The sequence below is a fragment of the Doryrhamphus excisus genome, chromosome 15 (genome assembly GCF_030265055.1).
Source record: "Doryrhamphus excisus isolate RoL2022-K1 chromosome 15, RoL_Dexc_1.0, whole genome shotgun sequence".
Lineage (NCBI taxonomy): Eukaryota > Metazoa > Chordata > Actinopteri > Syngnathiformes > Syngnathidae > Doryrhamphus > Doryrhamphus excisus.
In genome coordinates, this window is record NC_080480.1 from 16751165 (window position 1) to 16777118 (window position 25954).

A 25954-nucleotide genomic window follows, 5' to 3' on the forward strand; every position below is an offset into this window, starting at 1 on the left:
ATCATATAAAGATATTTTTGGTTCCACTTCTGGTATCCACTGGTTTTTCTCCTGGAGGTTCTAATTTCTAATAACTGAGCGAATCATCTCAGCTTTCTTTTATTAAGATTTTCTAAAGCCTTTTACGAGTGGCAAATAGCCGTGTCATAACATCATAAAAATAAATGAGTTCAGTTACTTGATAAGATGAATGTCAGATATATTTCCACAGATTGTTTTTTTTTTTTTTATACCGGCATTAGTACACTTTGTTCAAAATAAGAGAAACACACACTCCCTCTCGCTCTCACACACGCAGGGTCATGCATGCTGTTTTCCATCTCCAATCAGTCCGTCTTATGGAGAATATTTCCCACATCTGGGTCGCCACTGTGACTGAAATCACAATTCATCCACTCGTCCCCAGAGGAACAACAGATGAGGTTTGCTGAAACCTGACCTTGAGCTGCAGCCCAGCCAGCTGGATGATATTCACATTGTTTATGTACGGCAGCAGCACTGACCCCCACCCTCCCCAACACCCCCCATGACTGACAATATCCTCTCTGGTCCAGCGTGCATCCTGTGCAGTCTACTCTTTGATATGCACATAAAGTTGCTGCTTGTTTGTGGAGGTCAGGTGTGAACTGCCAGCGATACCCAGCAGACCTCGCGTAACGGAAATAGGGACTATAGATACGCGCGGACGTTTGCTTTCCTTTGGCTCAGTCCCATCTGAGGTCATTATCGTGTACCATGTGTAAACACACACACACCTTGTGACCTCTCTTGTCACTCCCCTATATAGACTGGTAGAATATAGAATGGTTTTATGCATGGAAAACTATAAAAATTTGTGACATAACCCTTAATTTGTAAAGAACTACAGTCATAACAGACGTTTTGTGCTAACAATAGAATAAGAACACAGTTGGACTCATGCGGACTCAAGTAATAACACGTCATATTTTACGCTAATCGATGGATGCAAAGCAAAGCAAAATTTTTCTGCAGTTTTCGACTTTAACCGGAAAACATGCTAACAAGGGGCGTACGCTAACCAAGGTTCCACTGTCATTCTGAACAGGTTAATGCATATTTTTCAGGGGTGTCCAGATGCAACTTTTTCCACTTTTTATCCGATATTTCAGCCTTGTACATCAGCCGATACCGATATCATTCCGACATTAGCACGACTCGTACATATTTCCGTTGCTAATTTTGGAGGGTGTAATGTTTAGAAGAGGTTTGATCACATGATATTACACGGAACAATAATCGGCAACAGTAGGGATGAGGAAAAACGGACCCATTTACGGTCGTGGTTGAATTTCCACAAAGTAGGATTCCATATTAATAGAATATATTTGTCGTTTAAGCACCTTCTAAATACGGTTTTTAACATTAGAGCCCTGTAAACATAAACTAGCCTTCAATATAGTAGATATAATAATAGTGTATATATGCATATGTACATATAAAAATAGAAAAGACTATATTGCACGTTATTATTGACTGCATACTTTGGGGTGGCGTTTGTGTCATCAATGTAACGTTACTGACACCTAGAGGCCAGTACTGCATTTTCCAGATTTTTTTTTTTATATCGGCCCGATGATTCAATCTCATGCAATGGATATGAGCCTTTATGAGGAATAAACACATCCACAAGCGGCACACGTATTAAGCATCGACCCGTCGTCGGCCGCGCTGACTCTCGTTCGATAACTAGCAGGACGCCGATGGTGTTTGTGCTGGTGGGAGCTAAGTGGATGTGACACACACCGGAAGATGTTTGTGTAGTTTCTATCATCTTCCTCGTCGGCAGAGAGCCTGCAGCCATCCGGTAGTCAGGCAGGGGTCGCCTTGTGTTGTGTGTGTGTGTGTGTGTGTGCTTGTTTAAAGGTGGACGCCAAGCCCACACCCCCCTTTTTCAGAGCAAAGAGAGATATAATTTTGTGACGGCTTTTCCCTGGAAGCTCCATCTGTCCAGTGGAGCATCAGAGCGTGAGATGACGGCTCAGGTGCACCTGAGAAATAACTCCCACCCCCCCACCACAGTTCTCCGTGATTGTGCTGCTTGTGGATGTGCGTCACATTTCCCTACCCACACATCCGCCCTCGACTGGGTTCAGGTAGAAACCTCCTAAGCGCTTTAGCGCCGAGGCGAGTGTACGTCCCTGTGAGGACGCTTCCTGTGGGATTGCTGCACAGCGCCAGATGAGCCCAAAACACTCCTGGGACGTGGAGAGCATCTCAAGGGTTCATCACGTGAAGCCGGGATGAGTTCAGAGGAGGCCATTGAAGAAAATATAACAGACGCATCGTGCATTCGTTTCTTTTCAATTTTTTAGAATGACAATTTTAAATAATAATTTAACATCTTTTTGGTCAAGGGTGTCGCACCCGGGGGTCGTACAAAAAAATCCAAATATGCAGGGGGCCACTTTGTGATTTTGATACTTAAAAAAAAAAAGGCTAAATGCTATATCACAGTTGGAACATCCCCTACCGTAGTTTACATATATTTACATTACGTTTTTAAGCAAATGGCCTTAATTTAGCATTTTAAAGCACTAAAATGGCAAATCGAACACTATTCCAATTGTGAATGTAATATTCTACAATGGCCACTAGGTGTCAGTAATTGTTGGGCGAGACAGGCGCTTCAAGTTGGCGTTTATTGCAGATTTAAATTATCTCACAACATATACGATAATTATAACAATCATAATAAGACAGACTGTTGGAGCCGTAACTCTCGACAAGCTTAAAACTCAACTCTGAACCTCTGTCACTTTCTGTCGTCCATACATCTGGTCCTGATTATTTACTCTACAGTGCTATTTTGTCTACTGTATTGGGTAGTACGAGTATATAGCCATTTAAAGTTACCATTACAACACATTGAGCATGCACTGTATGTCATGCTAGATAGGCGTGACTTGTTTACTTTTTTGCTTTTTAATATAAAAGTGACTTGCCATAAGCAAATTGGCCACAGCCAAAATACCATTCTGACGCTTCTGTGCTTTCCACAGTAGCTGGCCCCACAATAGAAATGTAGAACTTTGTAACAAGAGGAAAAGGTTGGCATCCCTAAAAAGAGTCAGCTTGTGGTTTTTGTTTTTCACAGTAATTATGAGGTTGGAATCCAAGAGCTGAAGGGAGCCAACGTTGCATCCACACACATAAAAGGAAAGCACTTGGCACATGCTTTTATTTGACATGTAATTAGTATTGTCATACTCGCAATATGTCACCGCCATTTAGTGTCATTCTAATAGACCAGGGGTGTCCCATGCAGTACTACCACTTATGTAGCATATACTGCTACAATTATGGCGGGAATTTTGGTGGAGGTCTCTCTGGATGTGATATTTGGACACGGCCCCCCCCCCCCCCCCTCCCCCAACCTCCGGTGGCACCCAAGGCCGCCAAATGCTACCCGCCGTCTCTGTGACCGCAACCCGCGTCCTCTGTTTTCCTTCCTGCTCCAACCAGCTGGCGGGGCCGAGTCGCCGCAGGCCGCCTTGGCCGTGCGTCAAGTGCCGGCGTCTGGCTCTGCTTAGTTTTTGACGCCTGTCGCCAATCACTATTTTTTCCCTGCTAGTGGACCGCTTCCTGTCGTAATTGCATTAGCTTAGCCAGCCTGCGATGGGTCACGTGACCTCTGGTGTGACAAAGTGGTGGCGGTTATTGACCTTTAAGGTGCGCCGTCATGCTGCGCTTCTGTCCTACTAGCGGCCTCTTGTTAGGATGACGGCTTCTCCCACCATCGTTTGTGCTCACGCTCCGCTTCCCCGCACACGGGCTACACGCCGTCTGTTTTTATTCACCGTGGATTCTCTTCAAGCACACAAAGTATACGCCCACTTATTTAAAAATGCTACAGGTATTAAAACGCGGCCAATAGGAGCTCTGCCGGCTTTACGTATAGGTAATAGGTTAACCTTGCATGATGTTGCTGCTAAAATATGCGTGTAATGTTAGCACTATAATGCCATCACAAAGCTATGCTAGTGTTGCTAACCTGCTGTGCCACTCTTTAATGTCACATTGTCGTATGCGATACGTACGTATATGCCCTCTATTGCGTATGACAGGTGCTGTATCGTTCCGTGAAATGTTTGCCGACTGTTATTGACCGGCTGATAAATAACCCCCCATGGGGCCAAAGAAAGTTGCAAGTGATAAATAAGGTGACAAACACTGTTCGATACCATGGGACGGATCAATCGAATTGATATTATTCCGCTTAGAAAAATTTTTGTACACCACTTTTGCACGTAACAAAGGAGTCCCCCCACCTGGGACTCTTATCTTTCTAGGCAATGGAGTGACTCACTGTTTGTTCATTTTTTTAGATTGAGTGTGACTGCTGAATAACCCCCCACGGGGCCAAAGAAAGTTGCGAGCGCCAGCTTCAGGTGAGAAATACCATTCATTTGATTTGCATTTATAATTTAGCATTGCTTTCTGCATGTAAAACTGTTGTTCTCTAATATGTAGATGTGTATAGATGTAAATTTAGCATTATTCAGCATTGCTTTGGTTTTTGTTTGTTTCAATTTTCATTGGAAATTAAAACTACAGACACAAATCTTGCTTTTAAATTGTCTAAATGTCCAACTCCAAAGCTAACACACCTCCAATACCATATATATATATTATATTGTGGGCTGTCTGAGGCGTTCTAATTGTTGAAAAATAGTACAATATGGTTGCGGTACGACGCATGGTCATGCATTGCTCTCTGTGGCAGCTTTTCATCATTTCCACCATCTATCCTCTCTGCTGCAATCATTGTTGCTGCTCCAGTAATAAGACCGTTCCCCCGAGGGGGTCATTAAACTTTTATGCCACCAAAAAAATCAATTATTGAAACAAATGCCGGTTTGTAGTCGAGCTCCAAAATATTTTGACCACTACTGCATCGAAATAAAGTCACCAACATTACAATCGTGTCTATAAAGCATAGATTAATTCCTAGTCTCTATCAAAAGTATGCAAGATCATTTTAAATGGTTAAGGATTTAAGTTTTGAGGTGGCAACCCGAAAGTTTGGAAAGCATCTTAACCAGCAGCAGGAAGAGAGCGAGACGGAGCAAGCGCAGATTAAAACGAGACTCTCTCCGCCGCACAAAGACGCCGCTGACGGATGACGACGAGGCTTGACAGCTTAACCGTCGCTGTTCCCCGTTCTGATTCGTTGCATAATTTCAATGTGAGTGGGGGTGAAAGGTGCGCTGAGGATAAACGCTGATTGTGTCACCGTGCGGTGGAGGATTCCTTTAGCTCGTCCCCACCAGGAAGACATCTCAGTAGCGGCCACTATTCATGATTTTTGTTGTGTTCTAGGCCTCTATAGACATTGTACAAATATATATATATATATATATATATATATATATATATATATATATATATATATATATCAGAATATATAAACAATTATGGCATGAACACAAAAAACGGTTGTGTGTTGAACACCATGAACTTTCCACATTTGCACACATAATTTCCCTTCAATGCTAACCTTGTGCACGTTACACGGCTCCATGCTTACGGGCATGAGGGAAGCGGCTTGATGCTTCCCGCTTCCCTCATGCCCGCCTCGTCACTTTTTACGGCTTAAATCTGCACCCAACATGATCTCTTCTGTTGTGCAGTTGCATCATCACCTCTTTTTGCCTTTTGTGTAAAAAAAAATGAAAAAAAAAACGTAAAATATGTCTTCGGGATCGGGTATTCAAAACGGAGATCATTGGACAGAGGCTGTTATTTCCTCAATGAGAAAATCTGCGATACAGTATATCCAGCCGCTTAAGCTCACTAGAGGGTGTGCTGGAGCCTATCCCAGGTGACTTTGCAACTAATCCAGTTCTTTGCGACCAACCATGCAACCTGATACAATATAAAATATAAAAAAATAGTGAATTTTTAAAAACGCTAATAATGATTGGTAGTGCATGAGAAAGTGGAAAAGAAAAACAAAATGAAGAAACAACATCAAGAGGTTGCTTACAGCCACAGCTCAGCATGTTTTTTTTTCTTTGGTAGATTAAGCACACAGGAGACTTTGCGGTTAATCAAATAGCGGAGCGTTTAATTGGAACATTTATGGCGTCTGTGAAGGTGTTTTGTGCTCTACTCGGCGCCATTGTTGTTTGAACTTTTCTCAGCGGAGTACAAACGGTCCTCCTTAATGAGGCATCTGCATTTGAACTGAAGGCATTTATTTACAGTAGAGATTGTGCTGTCTAAACTCTGCCTTGTCCTACAATCTCTTCAAAGCAGCCGAGTGGCCTGGGAGGAATTAAATGGAGATTCCCAACATGTGGCGGGATGACAGCTATGTCCTTAAGCACGGCGCTCCTCATCCTCACCGCCGGAAAGCTTCACACTTTCCTCAATCCGAAGAGCTTTATCTGGGCGGGCCTTCCCGCCGAGTGTGCACTTTGTCACCAATACTAATCCTCCGTGGTTGCAATAATGAAAGCCTCCAGGGTGTTTTGCTCGCCACCTGTGATGGACGCCACTGTAAACATCCATGTCCTCCTACCGTGGGAATAAATATTAGCGATGTGGGAGAACGGGCCTGACACCGATGAGCAAGAATGAGCGTAAAGGACGGGGAAAGGCAGCCGTGTCTGCCAGTCACGGAGCTGTCACTACTCATAGAATTTAAGAGCTTCCATTATTTGGGCATGTTTATCAAAACGAATGTCACCCTTTGGGCTGCTCAAAGCACACTTATGTAAGAAATCACACAAGGGCGTCTTTATTTCATTTGCTGGAAAGCCAGGGGTCTCCAAAGTGCGGCCCCGGGGGCGGAGGGGGGGCATTTGCCAGCCCAAAAAGGCCATGTATGTTACATGTCGTTACTCATGTCAAAGTTGTTCTTCCACTTGTATGAGCGTAGGGTCCTGCACACGCCGGCAGCGGACGCGACCCCAGCGGACGCCATTTGCTCCGCCCCCCGCTGCGTGCGCTGCTGAATCACAGATGAGCAGCAGCTGATGGGGGCTGACAGCCTGTCTGACTTCCTGGCTTCCTGCCCCACGGCCGTGCTAAACATCCCGACTTCCACGCGCTAACGCGGAGGTCAGAGGTCATTTTCCAGGCACACACGTGACCGGTTAGCGAGTGCGTGTATTTATTTACCCCTTGCTGTTGAACCGCTAATCTTGGCGGAGGTGGAATTGGAACATTTTGAGGAAATCTTCATTAGAGGTGTTGGACTCTGCTTCTGCCTTAGCTTGTTGGTTTGTGTCGGCGATGGCACAGCGAAGGTACAATGGCGAGCTAAATGTCAAATCGTTGGGTCAAATATGTCTCGTGCTCGCCAACTGCGTGATGCTTTCGACAGAGCAAATCACTGAAGGTCAGTGTTTGCGCTCAGCGTCTCCTTGTTCACAAGCCCTTTTTCTTTGAAAGCCCCCAATGTGGGAATCTGCCGTTTGTGTGGACGTTCCCCGCTGGGACTTCATTGTGGATCAATTTGACTGTCAAAAACATCTTTGGAATTTTGCTGTTGAAAAGGTCAGACCTCCACCGTGGCGCAACTCCTCTGGCCGTCATCACATTGGCGTGGCGTTTGTGAGTCAAAGATCATCTATATGCCAGGAGTGCTCTGCTCATTTTAAGGACCTAGGGGGAAAATGTTAGCCAAAGATCATCTATACGGCAGGAGTGCTCTGCTCATTTTAAGGACCTACAGGGAAAATGTTAGCCAAAGATCATCTATACACCAGGAGAGCTGTGCTGTTTTTAAGGGCCTTCGGGGAAAATGTTAGCCAAAGATCATCTACATGCCAGGAGTGCTCTGCTGTTTTTAAGGACCTACGGGGAAATTGTTATCCAAAGATCATCTATATATGCCAGGAGTGCTCTGCTGTTTTTAAGGACCTAGGGGGAAAATGTTAGCCAAAGATCATCTATACGGCAGGAGTGCTCTGCTGTTTTTAAGGACCTACGGGGAAAATGTTAGCCAAAGATCATCTATACACCAGGAGTGCTCTGCTGTTTTTAAGGACCTTCGGGGAAAATGTTAGCCAAAGATCATCTATATACCAGGAGTGCTCTGCTGTTTTTAGGACCTTCGGGGAAAATGTTAGCCAAAGATCATCTACATGCCAGGAGTGCTCTGCTGTTTTTAAGGACCTACGGGGAAATTGTTATCCAAAGATCATCTATATATGCCAGGAGTGCTCTGCTGTTTTTAAGGACCTAGGGGGAAAATGTTAGCCAAAGATCATCTATATATGCCAGGAGTGCTCTGCTCATTTTAAGGACCTGAGGGAAAATGTTAGCCAAAGATCATCTATATACCAGGAGTGCTCTGCTACTATATGACAGGAGCTCTGTGCGGTCTTGAAAGGACCTACTCCAAAATCCCAAGACAAAGATCCTTAATATAACAGGAATGTTCTGCTGTTTTTAAGGATGAGAAAAAAACCCAGTCAAAGATCCTTTCCGTGACAGGCGCGCTGTGCTGTTTTTAAGAAGCTACTGCAAAAACACGAATCAAAGACCCTCTTCATGACCACCTGGGAAAACGGTCAAAGATCCTCAAAATGACAAGAACTCTGTGCTGTTTTTAATGACCTACTGCAAACAAGACTAGTCAACAAATCCTCTATCAGTGGTCCTCAACCACTAGGAAGCAGCCCGGTTTGGCCCCGCCCACGGGACCAGTACAGTGAAGCTTTCAGGTGCAATGATAAAAATGTCCCACTGAGATTTGTGGGAACCGTGGAGAAGAAACCAGGAAGAACATTTCCACACAGATGTGTGAAGCAGGCCACGTCATCCCAGCAGGACCATTTATGCTCACTGAGATATTCCACGTTCTTTTTTGTTCGGTGCTTATTTCAACTCCAACTTGCTTCATTCCCTCAGCGCCTTGCTCACTTTTTCATCATCCCCGAAGTCTGGCAGATTAGAAATGTTGCCGTCAAGTTTCATTAGGAGAAGCGGGACGGCCGCTTTAATAACATTTTATCAGCCGGTGCTGATGTGCCGAGCTATAAAGTGCCGTGAGAGACGGGGTCTGCGCTTCCTCCCGTCGCGCTCCGGGAGAAGCACGCTGAAGAGTCGACTCGGCGCGGCCGCCGCGGGGACGGATGGCGAGATAGCGTTACTTACGTCTGGCTGGGAAGAAAGTGACTATAAGTAATAAGACAAAGCATCGGCGGTTACCTTTTCCTTAGTCATCCCCAGCTGCTCCCGCCGGTTGCCAGGGAACGGATACAGATGAACGCCGCCTCTTATCTTGTCACTCTCCTCATTTCCTGCCGACCATCTCTCCCCTGCGGCTTCTGTTCCCGTGACGATAGAGATGAAAGGCACCCGGGGTGGGGGGGTGGGTTGTGGGGGGGGGGGGATGCCGCCACTGAGACAACAGTGTGATCACACAGGATGGAGAGCTTTGTAATGACTGTGCAAACTAATGCCGAGCATATGGACACGCCGTTGCTAGGGACGACGCCCCGACAACAAACATTCCCTGTACATTTGGCGTGGACGCCGAGCGCACAGAACAAAGAACATGGCCCCAACGTGCTCTTTGCTCTTATCAGCACAGCTAACGTACTGTTTTATTTTATTCAGGCCTTTTTTACGGCGCCCTGAATGACATCACAAATGACATCATCCAAGTTAATAATGCTAACATCATTGGATGTACCGTAATATGGTGCGGTATGGTACCATGTATTTATTCTAATTTGAGAATCAATTTTAGAGCACATGCCATCACATGTTTCGTGTTTTGAGCTGACAAATCTTAAGTCAATTTGATCAAAAGTAAAAATTATCGCAGCTTCTGCTTGGATATTAACGTTAATGATTGACACCCGCCGGTGCCGGGATTGCAAGGTTTATAGTGTGCGTAAAGCAACTTAATGTGCAGTTCTAATCCTGCCTCGCACACCGCCGCTTGTTATGTCTGTCTTATCATTCACGGTAGTGATGCCGTACGTCAGTCTGATTGCCTTCTCCTTGCCCTGTTCTTGTGAGGCGGCTTTAATCGAAACAAGAAATATTGTCGCACTTTAATCTCAAAAAAATATTTGCTTGATATTCACTTTGCATGAGGAAATGAAAGTCCAGCAGCATACAAACGCGGGTGCTCATTCCTTTGGAGCCTCCTCCAATCAGCCTGGCATTTATAATAATGACAATCCTCCACCAGTGACCCCCCGAGTATGTGACATCGGGCCTGATTGTGAAGAGTGTGACTCACGTGGATTTGCATATTTACATCACTGATGGTTTTTAAGAGCGGGAGAAGGCGTGGCGCTCCTTTATCGGCTGGGTTCCAAAAAAAAAGTCAAAGTGTGATAGTTCTTGTGATGTCAGGCTGGGCGATGCATGGGTCTGCTGTCTGCGTGCTGAAGCTGCGGCCTGATTACGATCTGGTACACAAGCAATTCTATTAGCCGAGTCCCAGTCCCATGTTGGACATTCAGCTGCACACAAAAGCGGGCACGGGTCGGACAGGACCGCTATAACCGTGATTACATTTCAACGATCAATGATGTGCTGACTGAAAAAAAGACTCATTTACTTTCCTTCCCCTCACGCTTTTTCTTGTAAAATCTAACATTTGAGTTCTCGTCCATGTTGCTTCTCACTTGAAGTGTTGGGTGCTGACTGCAGGCGAATGTTCTCCTATCTTTTCTCCATTTACCAGCTCGCTGCCGATGTATCTGTTACTTCAAGTGTGTTCCGTGTGAGGAGGCAGCGTTTATCGGGACGGCGGGCGCAAGCTGATGAGGAGAAATGATCTCTCCAGATGGTAAGTCGGCGTCATGCATTCCGCACACTTCAGCTGTCGTGTAGAAGAGAACTTAACCGCTGCTAATTTGTAAAATGCAAATTGGCTAAAGGCGCTCGGTCTTCATCTTTGTGCTTGGCCCGCACTCATAACCACATTATGATGGGACTGTCTGTGAACATAGTCATTCCAACTCCGTCTGCTGGAGAATAAGACGTAGCAGGAGGGATCAGTGTTGCCAGCTTAGCGACTCATTCACTTTGTAATTACCGTATTTTCCGGACTATAAGTCGCACTTTTTTTCATAGGTTGGCTGTTCCTGCGACTTATACTCCTAATGAAAAAACTGTTTATGTTCCATAAACACTGGACACCTTTTCTGTTCATGTTTATTTTTTGTGTAGCTGAATAAGCATTGTGTTAGCATTCTATCTTACACCCATTCAGCCTGTTCTCTCTTCTTTTATTGTTAGAACTTGCCTTCCAAGATGACGTAATGTCTGTTTTGGTCAAGTAGTATGAAAAATAAATTACCCGCAAAAAATGAGACTTACGTATACTCCAGTGCGACTTATGTATGTTTTTTTCTACCTAATTATGTATTTTTGGCTCTGAGCGACTTATACTCGCTTATACTTACTTTACATAGGATCCAGCATCTTTATGTAGCCAGGGCTGATATTTATATACCGTATTAGATGGCAGGTCTGCTGGAGAATAAGACGTAGCAGGAGGGATCAGTGTTGCCAGCTTAGCGACTCGGCGAGTATTGACTTTGTAATTAGTTTACATAGGATCCAGGGTCTTTATGTAGCCGGGGCTGATATTTACATACTGTATTATTGATGTAGTCTTTCACACCGCAGCCTGTCAGACCGCCAGCAGGGCATAGCGCCGGAATGTTCCACTTCAGTGGCTTGGCCCGCACTCATAACCATATTATGACGGAACTGTCTGTGAACATAGTCATTCCAACTCCGTACAATAGATGGCAGGTCTGCTGGAGAATAAGATGTAGCAGGAGGGATCAGTGTTGCCAGCTTAGCGACTCGGCGAGTATTGACTTTGTAATTATTTTACATAGGATCCAGAGTCTTTATGTAGCGGGGGCTGATATTTATATACTGTATTATTGATGTCTTTCACACTGCAGCCTGTCAGACCGCCAGCAGGGCATAGCGCAGGAATGTTCCACTTCAGTGGCTTGCACGGTAGAGATAAAGGCTTAGTTTGTCAGATGAGGATGACATTTTGAATACGTCACAAACGTCGAGGTGCGTTGATCCACATCTTTGTGTTCCTTAGATTAACACTTCAATTATTCAAACCAGGATAAAAAGCCACGCATGGAATGCCTCATTCCAGACAATTCCGTCTCTTCTCCGACCGCCAACGGGAGCCGCCAGCGAGCCCCCCGCCCCTCTTCCTCCACCATGTGACGCTCCTTCATTGACACCTCCTATCTGGAGCCATGTCTTCCATTCACACCTCCTCCTCCTCACGTCTCGCCTCTCGGACACTGACACTAACACTCTGTCCAACGCGTCATTCTACTTTGTAGCACAAATGCTGACTGGAGTTTGTAACGTGTTGGCTTCGGTCTTGCATCATTTTTGGAAGCCTCATTTGTTCAGGTTCGAGCCCCGCTGAGGTTCGAGGACCTCTTGAAACTGTTTGTGATAAACGGTCTCCAAAAAGAGTTATTGTGTACTTTATCCACTTTTTCCAGTGTGGACTTATCTTGCAGTGTGGTGTGTTCGTGTGTGTGTGTGTGTGTGTGTGTGGCACAAGCGAGGTCACAGGCCGTTATGTGGAAAGCGTGACATGTCCCACGATCGCACAGAGGAGTCCAGGCGTCTCTCTGCACCAGAGGGCAAATTTCATATGTTTAATCTCCATCGCCGCCTTTTCTCTCACCTTCATTTATCAGCGCCGCCTGTGATAAATGGCGACAGCCCACAGAGCACGGTCCCCGCTATCAACCGCGGCGCCAACGGCCCGGGCGGGACTTGCAGCCAGTGCTTGTTTTTAATGACTCAGGGCTAAAAGATACGGATACAATCTTACAAATAAATTTACTCTGCGTCTGCAGCTGCACTGCTTGATAATGTCCACACTGTTGCTAACTTTCATGGCCTCTCATTGGTCCACTCGTTTCTGCGACCCATATCACCCGTGGAGTCGATTCTCCATCATTAGCCCCGCTACCGCGCTACAGGCGCTAACGTAATAGCCGCGGCTGCTGCAGGTTGAAGTGTGAGCTCTCATCACAGTCCGTTAGCATCGCCGGAAGGAGGCGTCATTGTTAATTAAAGTCCCTAATTGGCAATCGGGTATGATGAGGCTGCTGCATGACAGGAGAGGCAATTAGGGCTTTTTGTCTCTGAAGGAGGACTCGAGCATCAGTGGTCTTTGTGCTAGTGCAGAAAACCCATTAGATTAAATACATTTTAATAGTTTCCCCTCAAGGTACACATTTGAAATGCACCAATAACGTGCTGGAATTGTTAGCTTTTATACTGGAATTTAGCGTAAAAGTGCTTTATTAAGCCCTGAAGAGAACACACCTATCTGTATCTTTAAGGCTAAGGAACGCTAGTGTGTACTTGTGTACAAAAAAACTACTAACTCTGCACTCCAAAGTAATAGATGCCATGACATCACACAGGAGTGGGACAAATGTTAGCCACACTAGCAGCCTGTTGACGAACACATCCAGTAGTCCATCTTTTACCCGCCTTCATTGCATCATAAAGTCGGTTGATAATACAGCGTCGGATATCTATTATTTTTCAGCATTACTATATACCGTCTTTGTGATCTGTCGCTCATAACTGGGCTAAAAGTGCTTTTAGCCCCCCCGATAAATGAATCCAAGCATGTTCCTGAAGTGCTGCTGGTGGTCTTCAATAGCCTCTGCTAGTCCAAGTAGGCAGGAATTCACGGCCGACCTTTCCGTACTTCAACACCCGAGCCCATAACGTAATGCTACGGCGCGCTGCAATTGTAATTAGGTTAATTAATGCTGCTGGCCTCCCCCCCCACACACACTCGCTCTTATAGGGGTTGAGAGGTCACACCTCTACGCCTACGCCGCCGCCACGAGGAGCTCCCTGGAGAGCGCTGCTTAGGAGACGTCACACCGTATTGAATTCCTCTTCAGCCCCCGGAGGAGCCCACACTTGGCAAATATATAACTCTATTGAAGCCATATTGAATTGTTAACGCCGGTAGATTCATCAAAGGTTCTGACTGAAAGCGAGCGAGACGATAAAAGAGCCTGGTTTTGAAGCTCCCCTGCTTTCCGTACTGCAGTATGAATGAGACGAGCCATCATTCTTGGCAGGCGGGCCGGCGAGGCTGCGAGGACTCCATCAGCTGACCAGATAATGGCACTTTATGATGGCCCCCCCCTAATGAAATGCCACCGCTCGTAATGAGATCAGTGAAAAGTGAGATGGTGACCCTGGGAAAAGGGCACATTGTAGATGTTTCTGACGTTTCAGATCTTTGCCCTCTTGTTACTCATGCAACACTGAGCTCTTCGGCACCCGACGACCCGACGCGCTCTCTCGCCTGCACTCTCCGACCGAGCCGCACGGGCGCAGCGCTCAAACAGTGCAAATGCCAAAATGCTAATGCCAACATTTACCAGAGGCCGAGAGGCGGGGCTGAGCAAACCGTACGGCGTGATGTTGTAAGGTCAAGAAGAGAATTTATTCATTCTGTGCCTCCCGAGCGCCGCACGTCTGAAACGCCACCAGGACACGTCCTCACGACAGCGATAATCCCCGACGCCGCGCAGATAAATCCTTGGTGGATGCTTTCAGTGAGGTATCGTTCCTTTCCGGAAGCTCGCCTTCCAATCCCAGAATTGTCCTCATGCTTTTGTGTTTGTGACGCTCATCTAAGTTTCATCATGCAAAATACGGGCTTTGCTTTATCGCTCGCATGCAGGACCAAACACTTTTCTGAATCCTGACTAGGAGAGCGTGCAAGTATGCTTTGCATTGACTCCTTTTATGTCGACGCCGTAATAGCGGCTCGCTACGAGACTCTGTCCTGAGGTGACGGCTGGGTTCATTTGCAGTTTGGGGAACAAAATGCTAAACATGTTACACGCCTGGTCCAATCAGCAATGCAGAAGGAGAGACCGGTGCTAGCCATCGAGCTACAACCCATACTCGGTGTATAGCGCTGTGCGAGATGGACTATACTACGATTATGGCGAAGATTTGAGTGATGTGTCAATAGTTTTCAAGGAGAATTTGGAGATGGACTGGTCCAATATCAGCACAACCCAGATTATATCGGCCTGCACTGGCATGCGAGCGGTCAATTCCAGTCTTGTCTCGCGCACATCTGTCCAACAGCAATCCGAAAAAGACATTGCAGCCGAGTACAAAACCCAACATGACCAAAAACCGTTGGCCCCATCACGTATCTGAAACGGAACCATTTAGGAAACTCGGCCAGTTATGTTTGACAAAATGAACGACGTATGTGAAAGTAACGGACGTGTCCGATAACAACATCCCGTAAAAAGCCCGAGTGTGGCCATGGATTTCCTCCGAGGAGATATTCCTTATAGGTTTCATCTGACGAGAAATCCATGAATAAGAAATCAGTACTGTCCATCAAGCTACTACTCTTACATGTCCGCTCTCTTACTCCATGGATCATTTTCCCTTACCCTTTTTTCCATTTAGTCGCGATGTGGCAAGCAAATGACATCCGGAACCTGTCATCTCCTCGTCATTCATGCCGATAGCCCCCCCTGGAGAAGGGGTCAGGGGTCAGCGGAGGTTAAGACGGGGGTGGAGGTGTGTGTACATGGGTGCTGTTCAGTTGTAATTTACACCTTCAACTTTTCATTGCTGCTATTAACGGGGGTCCCGGGGAGGAGCTCACATTCTGCTTTTGCATCTCGGAGTGAGACATGTGCTGGTTGCGACTGTTTGATTGGCAGCCTGAATGTTGCTTATCATATGCAAAAATGCAAAAGAGACATGAAGAGACATCGGTTCCACTCACAGCTCCATCAGGGCCTCAGCTGCTCTCAGGCGGTCCAGGGCGCTGAATTTTAATATGGCAAATCCCTCCGAGGGCGGAGACCTTTTCAGGGCGCTGAGCCTGAGGGGACGTTGGCCAGAGCGGACACCTCCGGGCCTCTTGGCACGCTTGTAAAACCCTGACCGGTCGTCGGCGCTTGGGTGACCTTTTTGCTGCTTATTTAAGTGCCACGCGTGGAGAGATGCGGCGACCGGGGGCGGACAAAATAACCCGATCTCAGTTAGCCGCTGCCGTTTCCAGTGTCAGTCTAGAGGTTCTGGGCTCCCAAAGCGGCCTAGTCCAACTTCTAATTGTTTAATTCATTGATGAAGAGGCGACTTTGGCCGTGCCGTTTCAAAATATGGCGTCTCACTGTGCGTTTTTATTTCTATAGAGCCATCCCCAGGTCTCTGATGAGACGCTCCAATGTGTTTCCATTTTCTTTCCCACACTTCACTGACAGCTGTGAATTGGAAATGCACAACATTTCTCAGAGGGATCCCGCCAAGCAGTTTTCTGCGGGAATGGTGTGTGACGACGCCCGTAAAGCTTCCTTACCCCTCCGCGGCACTCGTCACCGTAGCAGCAGGAAAAGAGGCAACAAGACCCAGTGAGAAAGGCTTCATTACGGGCGCAGAATGAAGCAAAAGCTCCAAGGTCTGCGGTGACGGAGATAATGTGAATTGACATTTTCTATTAATCGAGTCTTTCATCATATTTTACTCCATATTCAACTCACCTATCGGTGTCGGCACATTCCGTTCTCCCTGGTCGGCGTCTTCAGAGGACAAAAAGGAGTGTGAATGCTGTGTGTGTGTGTGTTTACGTTTTCACCTTTCGTCAACATTCAAAGCGACGTTAGAACGTGTATTTCAAGCTTATTCAATAGAAAACGAACTTGTTGGCTTTAAGTGCTGATTTCATTTCCAGCAGTGGTTGTTATACACGCAACTATATACATATATATATATATATAACACACACAGGTGGTCCTCAAATGATGAGGATTTGTGTTTTAACTTTTAACTTTAACTTTTTTTGTTAACTTTTTTCCCTTTATGTCTCCCAAGGAAAGTGAAAGTGAAGAGAAATTAGACATAAGCGGCGAAATGCCAACCGATAATCATCATCAAGGAGAAAGATGGTGTCCTTGAACATGCGAAAGGATCTGCCCCTACGAAATGGACAGTGAAAACAAAAAGTAGCGAAGTGGTCTCCCTCCCTTGCAACGCCCCCAGTGCGGAAGACAACCACAGGGATGAAAATAAGGAGTGGATCTTAAAGCTAATACGTATGTACGGCATTGCACATCTAATATCTGGCAACATGGATGAAGTCAACTCTGGTTACTTTTTCATGCGTCCGACTGCTCTAACGGCAGGTGAGTGTTATGTGCGCCCCCCCACCCCCACCCCCACACTGATGTTGATGATTGATTTTAACACCTGCGTCGTCTTGGGGTTGACGGAACTTTAATACGCCACCGCCTTTTTGGCCGTAAGCTGTGCGGTGTTTGTCTTGACTGCTCTCCCAGTCTGTGCCGCCGAACGACTCCAGTCTGATTGACTGTAGGCTTAGTTTTAATGAGGTCATGTCCGACTGACTGGTGTCCTCCACACGCCAGTAAACACTTCATTTCATGTGGCCAGAGGATTTCTTTCGTCAGGGCGCCGTCGCTCGGCTCCCTTTTTGGCCGAGTTCTCTTTCGTGTCTTATCACCCGATAAGAATCTGTCTCGCATTTATTCTGACTTTTAAGATTCTGGACAAAAAGCCCTTCATTTATAATTGCTCACTTTGTAGACGACCTCTCGTCTTGTGTCCTTCCCAACACTCATCCGGGACGTATCCGAACTCGGGACGCAGGGGATGGGGGGGTTTCTGTTAATAGCACATGTTACACCGCCGCATCTCTGTGAAGGTGTTGACAGATGATTGCTACGTGGACGCTCGGGGACGCGGAGGACGCTCACACATCACACCAAGACAATTTTCCACCGATCTGTAGAGTTTCGTTCAGTCCTCACAGGTTTAGATTAGTTTTCTAGCCATCTTCTCGACTGATCCAAACTTGTGCGAGACAGTAATGCTTTTTTTCCTCTCGTTAATCAATAAAACGTGTGTGACCGAATAAATATGTCTGGGTATGTGTGGTAACAAATAACTTGAGGGATTTGCAGCCTGGAAAATAATAGACCGTTTGTAATTAAAAGAGCGGCTTTCTTCTGGCGCCGTCGTTTGTACGCGTCAAAGTCTAATTAATGCTCGAGGCGCATGCTCACTGAAGTGCTCCCAGGCAGCGACACACATGATGAATTGCTTTTCATTTAGTGCAGCCTTTTCTTCTCGCATAATGCCGTCCAAACAGCAAAAAGTGACACGTCAGGATCAAACAAGCGCCCACCTGAATTAAATTCTAATTGTTAAAAACCGGAAAAGTAGCTATTATTATTACAGCTCTGACGTTGGCTAATTGCTCAGAGTTAGCACAATGGAAAGTGAATGCAGTAGTTTCGTAGGTCTCACCGCATAGCATTTTTCCAAGTAATGTCATTCACGGTAGTCCCTCTCTGACTTGGAATGGAAGAAATGCAATTTCCTGCACTACACAAACATGCTCAATGCACAGGAAGAGCACAATAATGAGATTGTTGCAAGCTCTGCCATTGGAAAACCACCTAGACTACATGTGGACCACTTTCCATGGCTGCAATGTTGCTTATTTGCCGTCTTATTCATGTATTTCAGGGAAAGTGGCCACAATTATCAAGGCATCTTCAGCAAACTGCCAGGAGTGCTTTGTGGAACCTGGAAGACATTTATGTCGACATAGACCAACCACTTCTCATAGAAAATACTACATTTTATGTCGATGGAAGCGGGAACAACTTTAGCGGGTCGGATACGTGATATGTGATCCTTTCCACTTCCTGCCCCAAACTCGTGTTTCACTGAATCACAGGTGCTTGACAAAGACTCTCAATGACTCACAGGTACTAAACGAAAACTCAAGTTTCACTGAATGGATGAAGGCTCAACTTTCATTGACTCGTGTTTCACAGACTCAAGAATTGCGTTTTGCTAACTTACGGTTGCCTGACAAAGACTTGCATTTCACCGACTCAAGTGTGCTCGACAAAAGACTCAAATTTCATTGATTCATGGGTACAGTTTGAAGACTCACTGACTCACAGAAACTAAACGAAAATCACGGGTGCTCGACGAAGGCTCGACTTTCATTGACTCGCAGGTACTGAAAAGGAGACTCGTGTTTTACTGACTCACGGGTGCTCAATGATGACTCGAATTTCACAGACTCAAGAATTGTGTTTTGCTGACTTACGGGTGCTCGACAAAGACACAAATTTCATTGATTCATGGGTACAGTTTGAAGACTCACTGACTCACAGAAACTAAACGAAAAGTCAAGTTTCACTGAATCACGGGTGCTCGACGACGGCTCAACTTTCATTGACTCGCAGGTACTGAAAAGGAGACTCGTGTTTTACTGACTCACGGGTGCTCGATGACGACCCGAGTTTCACAGACTCTAGTATTGCGTTTTGCTGACTTACGGTTGCCTGACAAAGACTCGCATTTCACCGCCTCAAGTGTGCTCGACAAAAGACTCAAATTTCATTGATTCATGGGTACAGTTTGAAGACTCACTGACTCACAGGAGCTAAACGAAAAGTCAAGTTTCACTGAATCACGGGTGCTCGACGAAGGCTCAACTTTCATTGACTCGCAGGTACTGAAAAGGAGACTCGTGTTTTACCGACTCACGGGTGCTCGATGACGACCCGAGTTTCACAGACTCTAGTATTGCGTTTTGCTGACTTTCGGTTGCTTGACAGACTCAAATTTCACCGACTCAAGGGTGCTCGACAAAAGACACAAATTTCATTGATTCATGGGTACAGTTTGAAGACTCACTCACTCACAGAAACGAGTTTCACAGGCTCAAGAATTGTTTTGCTGACCTGCTTGACAAAGACGCAAATTTCACCGACTCAAGGGTGCTCGACAAAGACTAAAATTTAATTGACTCATTGGTACAGTTTAAAGACTCGACTTTGACTCACAGGTACTCAAATAAGAATCGAAACCGACTCTGGTTCTCGATAAAGACTCAGAATTTCACAGACTCGCGGATGCTGGCCAAAGACTCACCTTTCATTGACTCATGGGTACAGTTTAAAGACTCAACTTTGACTCACAGGTACTCAAATAAGAATCGAAACCAACTCTGGTTCTCGATAAAGACTCAGAATTTCACCGACTCCCGGATGCTGGCCAAAGACTCACCTTTCATTGACTCACGGGTACTGAACCAAGACTCTAGTTTCCTTTACTCACGAGTAGTCAACAAAGACTCGAGTTTCACTGGTAAGAACTGGAGTCGTTCACAGGAATGGAGTTTTCCGCCATTACTTTCCAGCATGTCTGTGTGAAAGCGCTCCCAGTTGTCGTGAAAAGCATGGTTGGAAAAATAGTGACGACTTTCATCTCTTTGCAGATCACCTGAAGATGTGACAAATGATTTGAAGACACTGTGATTATTTCCCCGTGAACAGGAAGTGCACGCTGGGCCTTTTATTGCTTTTTCTTGCCTGAGCGGTCCCCCCGCTGTCGCTGCTGCAAATGAGAACCATTACGTGCAGCCGGGAGGAGCAGCTCCAGTGTTCCTTAATGGTAACCAAATAGAGGCTAAAATTCCCAAATGTCATTCCGTTAACGCCGTGAGATGATTCAAACATTGAAATTCATTCCAGCTTGTTTGTTCTCCGGCTCCGCTCACTAACCTATTTTATTTTTAATTTAATTTTTTTATTTTTTAAACCAGATGACAGCACGCTGACGACAGTTAGTGGCGCACAAACACGAGCTGACAGCAGTCATATTTATTCATCATTAATTAGTCGTCATCAGCCAGAGTCTGTGGGCTCATCCCAGACCGGCATTAAGGCCACAAGGTTTTTTATTAACAAGCCGTCGCTTCATGGCTATATTAACATTGTTAGAATAAAGAAGCACCGCTCTAAATTCATTTCCCATCCCATTAAACACCTCGAAAATGTAACTAATGCTAATCATTGACTGGGGAGACGTGCACGGTTAGGGCACTGCGTCTCAATTATTCTAAGGGACAGAAGGTCCTGGAAGAAAGCATCCATGAGGTGCTAGTCAGCAGATGGCCCGTGACATTGCTGCAGACGAGCCTCCAAAATGTGACTTTCCCCACATTCTGTGCTGGCTGTGTGCTCGTTTGACGGGAACAGAGCTTTAAAAAAAAAAAAAAGCACTTCATTAGCTGAAGAGACTGTGTGAGCAGACAGCATCTCTCCTCTTCTGTCGGCTTCCCGTCGCCTGATTGCTAAGAAAGAGTATGGATTGCTCCTCATCCTCATCTCGGGACCTCGTGTTTGTGTTTGTGCATACCAACGTACAGAATGGGCGGCGGGAGAAACGGGAATCGTCTGGAGAGCCATCTGACTGTCAGACTGCAAATGTTTTCAAGTCTGGAACAGCCCAAAATAATAATAATTGAGATATACGTATACAGTAGCGCTTGTGTGTGTGTGTGTGTGTGTGTGTGTGTGTGTGCTTTTTAAAGAGGTGCTTGTTTATCTGAGCACCAGTGGCGAGGGACTGTAATACGTGTCATTAATATTCATTAATTACAAAGAGTAGCTAAATGCCGTCAGGGGAACGTTTCACCTCCAATTACCAACAAGCCCTTTTTTGTACAGTTTTATTAGTAAAAGAGCGCCTTTATGCTTCTGGATGCTTTTTCCCGGAAGCTTTTAATCAATGTTGTGTTGCATTTTTATCCACAAAAAATATTACATTTTTTGTGGATAAAAATGCAGCACAACATTGGACTGTAATTTCAGCTCGAAGTGTCATTTTTATTGTAAATGTTAATCCAAAATTGGAGCAGAAAGCGTTCACAAAAAATATTACATTTTTTGTGAACGCTTTCTGAAAAAAAATATTACATTTTTTGTGAACGCTTTCTGAAAAAAAATATTACATTTTTTGTGAACGCTTTCTGCTCCAATTTTGGATTAACATTTACAATAAAAATGACACTTCGAGCTGAAATTACAGTCCATTTCTCCATTTAACTACCATCATTCATGCGTGACAAATGTTTTATTTTTTATTTGTTATTTTTTATTAGCCCTCTGCTCACTTTAAATGAAAAATGTAAGCAACAAAAATTAAAACAAGAAAAGTGGGGGGAAAAAAAACAGGAATTTTATGAGAATAGAATAAGAATTAGAATTATAAATTAGAATAAGATCATAACAGAAAGTTGTTTTATGCGTATAAAGTCATAATACTATGAGAAAAAAAACACTTTTTGAAGCAAGTTGAAATGGTAAACAGAACAGAACAAAAAATGTATAAATTTGCATTTTTTTAGACAATTAGGTTGTGTAAAAATGTATTCATTTCTGCTCAATCTTGCAACTAAAGTGATTGTAAGTATTTTTTGTATCCAAACTCAAGAGGCGTTTATAGAACGGTGTGTTCACGTGTCACTGTGAAAGTTTGGAATATCTCTTGGCAGGGCTAACAGATGAGATGTTCAGTGTTCTCTTGTGCGGGTTTGCTGTGCAGCCTTGAGTAGACCAGCTCGGAAACATCATAAATGCCTCGCAAGATGACGCGGTGCCCACTATTAGACCGGAGTGTCAACTATTCCCAGGACTAGTACGGATGTATCACTTTTAAAGTTACAATTGAGCCTCTTTCCTCGGCTGAAGAAATGAAGTGTAGTGCCGTGCAACTTAGCGTCAAGTAGCACCAGAGGCCCTGCGGCAATAATGCAATGCAAACATAATGAATGGATCATTTGGTGCTTTCTTAATCACCCCCCCACACCGCTTACACTGCGAGAAATTGGTCTAATATTTAAGACGGCGGCACCCATCACCGTGGAATTAATGTCCTCATCCTCTTTGCGGCGCTCAGCCTATGCGGCAATGACCATTAGCGGCCCGGCGAGGAATTATTTCCCACGTAGCCTTCGTTGGCCGCGGGGGCGGGCAGAGCAGCGTAGCACTGGGAGGGCGAAAGAACAAATGCAATTTAAGTCTGAGGAAATTTCCAATTATGTCTGCGTGGCGTGGACGGAGACGAAATAGTTGCTTTGTTCTTCTTAATGGAGCAAACGGAGAAGTGTGGCGCTTAAAGATAGCGCCTCGCTTTATTGTCTTTGTCCGTTCCGCTCGCTCCGCTGACGCGGGGGTCTCCAACCTGAGCACACACAAAGCCATGACAGACCGCATAAAGCAAAATATCACACATCATTGCTGGATGATGATAGCAGCGTTTAAGGCGCGCGAGTGACTGGTGCATTGTGTGTTTTTTTGTTTTTTTTTACTGACTTCAGCACCCAAAATGTTCAATGCCTTGTGGAATGACTGCTAACATCTCCAACATCTTCCAACACAAGGTTTTTAAGCTGGAAAATGGTGTCCGTGTTGTAATATTTACACAAAAAGGCACACACTATAAACCTTGCAATGCTACCTAGACTTTGTGTTCCCAACATCACTCATTTGCTCCGAAAAAAGAGATGTGAAACGCTTCTGCAGTCCGAGCAGTCCGAGCAGAAGCTGTGGTATTTCTATATCTGATCAAACTTTTGGCACTAAAGGCATCATGGGAACTGTAGTTTATGTGCATCAGCGTTGAAGCCACAGCGTTGTAAAGGCCGACCGGTTTTTATTTATTGATTGATTTATTTTGCAGCTGTAAATCTTGGATGAATTAATTTCATTTCTAACATTTAAAAGTGAACTCAGTCAACATTTTCCAGCAGGAAGACATAATGTTATGTAACTGCATGGTTTATCAGTACAATACTGTATACTGACAAATACTGACAAATGGGTATTTTTTAGAGTTTTTTGTGTGTTTGGAAGGTTCCAGATGCCGGATAATAAATGTGAAAGAAATTCGGAGCGAGTTGGTGATGGTGTAGGTCGGGTGTCTCCTCACTCCACTGTGCAGCCGAGCGTCTCATGACAAAGTGTGTGTGTGCGTTTTTAGGTTTGGCGCCATCGTATTTCGTCTGCGCGCACGCCCGCATGTGACAAGTACAATTTCACAGCAGAGGTAGCGCCAGACGAGCGATTTGTCCAGAGAGGCTAAAGTGCTCATCCGGCACAATGTCGGCGGGAAAACACGAGCGTGGCACAAGCGCAAGCAAAAAAGAAGTAGAAAACGAGTCGAGAAATGAAACACGGAAAAGCCATTACTCCTGTTTACAGGTTAGATACTCCAGGCTGTTCTTTATGGAGGCTGAGTGCACATGCAGAGTGGACAGTGGACGGCCCGCTGTGTGTGTCTGTGTGTGTCTGTGTGTGTCTGTGTGTGTGTTGTTACATCACATCACACACAGACAGGACAGGACTCATTGGCCGTAAATAAAAGAAGACTAGTATTCGGCGTCTTTACAACCTTGTTTACTATCGCTGCTCCTGTTGGTTTTTCTCTTCCTATTATTGCTGTAACCATGACAACCAGCCTTCCGTCAACTTTTCATTGTTGGGTCAAACAACAGTGCACCTGTCCTTACAGCTGCTATGACTATTAGTGGTACTTTCGTACCAACGAGTGTGGTCTCATTTGTCTTTATGCTTCACTCTTTTTTTTTTTTTTTTTTGTCAGGCATTGAGATTTCGCACTGCTCGGCGGACCTTCAACGCACCACAGTTGTGTGCTGCGACTGGCAACACCGTGACTCTGATTCCATCTGTTTGTGGATCATCTTGCACAATCACTGACGAGTGGTGAGTAGCTGTACCTTTTCTACTTGAAATGTGCTCGATAAGTCTGTATAAGTATTTAGGGTTGAAGCACTGGACTGTGTCGGGAGAGAACAGTGGCAATTGAAGAGAGAGGGAGGGTTCTAATCATTACAACAGCCACTTTTATTGCAAATGTTGATATGAAATCAGAGGCGTGTTTTTACGACCACACCAGTTCCTGGTGTTTGCCATTCGCTGGTGTGATGCACTCAAAATGTGTAGGTACATAAGGATGCGCACTCGAAATGTGTAAGTGCACAAGTGTGCACACTCGAAATGTGTAAGTGCATAAGTGTGCACACTCAAAATGTGTAAGTGCATAAGTGTGCACACTCAAAATGTGTAAGTACATAAGTGTGCGCACTCAAAATGTGTAAGTACACAAGTGTGCACACTCGAAATGTGTAAGTGCACAAGTGTGCACACTCGAAATGTGTAAGTGCATAAGTGTGCACACTCAAAATGTGTAAGTGCATAAGTGTGCACACTCAAAATGTGTAAGTACATAAGTGTGCACACTCAAAATGTGTAAGTACATAAGTGTGCACACTCAAAATGTGTAAGTGCATAAGTGCACACTCAAAATGTGTAAGTGCATAAGTGCACACTCAAAATGTGTAAGTGCATAAGTGCACACTCAAAATGTGTAAGTGCATAAGTGCACACTCAAAATGTGTAAGTGCATAAGTGTGCACACTCAAAATGTGTAGGTGCATAAGTGTGCACACTCAAAATGTGTAGATGCATAAGTGTGCACACTCAAAATGTGTAGGTACATAAGTGTGCACACTCAAAATGTGTAAATACATAAGTGTGCACACTCAAAATGTGTACACGGAAGTAAGGCACTGCGCCGATGGACACACAGCCTTAGATTATGTCTCCACCAGTTGGATAATCAGTTTGACACCCTACGTATCTCCGTCTTTTATCTCTCTGACGTCAATAGCGAAGACCATCTGATGTTTGTTTCCTCGCCTTCCGTCATCTTGGCCCTCCCCAGCTGACGAGAAATGTTTCATTGGTGTTATTTTTGGATGTCATCCGCCCTGTTCGACGCCTCGGGCTCCAAGCGAATACCAAAAAGCAGCTGAAAGGCAAGCAGGTGTTCAACCTCAGACCCACGAGGCCTTCTCGCCTCCTGTGAAGACAGATGTTGAAGGCCTCGCCTTTGATGGTGGAAAAGCGGGTGATCATCTTATGAGAGCGAAACTTTCAAAGGAGAAACGCGTCCCGCTGTCGGGCTGAGATGTCTTGGAGGATGTGGGGATGGAGAGTGGTGCACTCAGGCCGGCGTGATGAATGCTGGTGAT

General features: G+C 45.2%; 1 protein-coding gene across 2 annotated transcripts in view; it reads left to right on the forward strand.

Moving 5' to 3' along the window:
• The window catches only part of LOC131102781 (zinc finger protein 281-like), a 66919-nt gene that overhangs the window by 9355 nt on the left and 31610 nt on the right, over nucleotides 1–25954 (forward strand). Inside the window, exons 5-8 of one of the 2 annotated variants that reach the window (XM_058048313.1) lie at nucleotides 4347–4409; nucleotides 10679–10783; nucleotides 16885–17195; nucleotides 24502–24623. The gene's annotated coding sequence lies outside the window, so the exon portion shown is untranslated. The remainder of the gene's footprint in view (nucleotides 1–4346; nucleotides 4410–10678; nucleotides 10784–16884; nucleotides 17196–24501; nucleotides 24624–25954) is intronic. The other variant, XM_058048314.1, reaches the window with a different exon arrangement.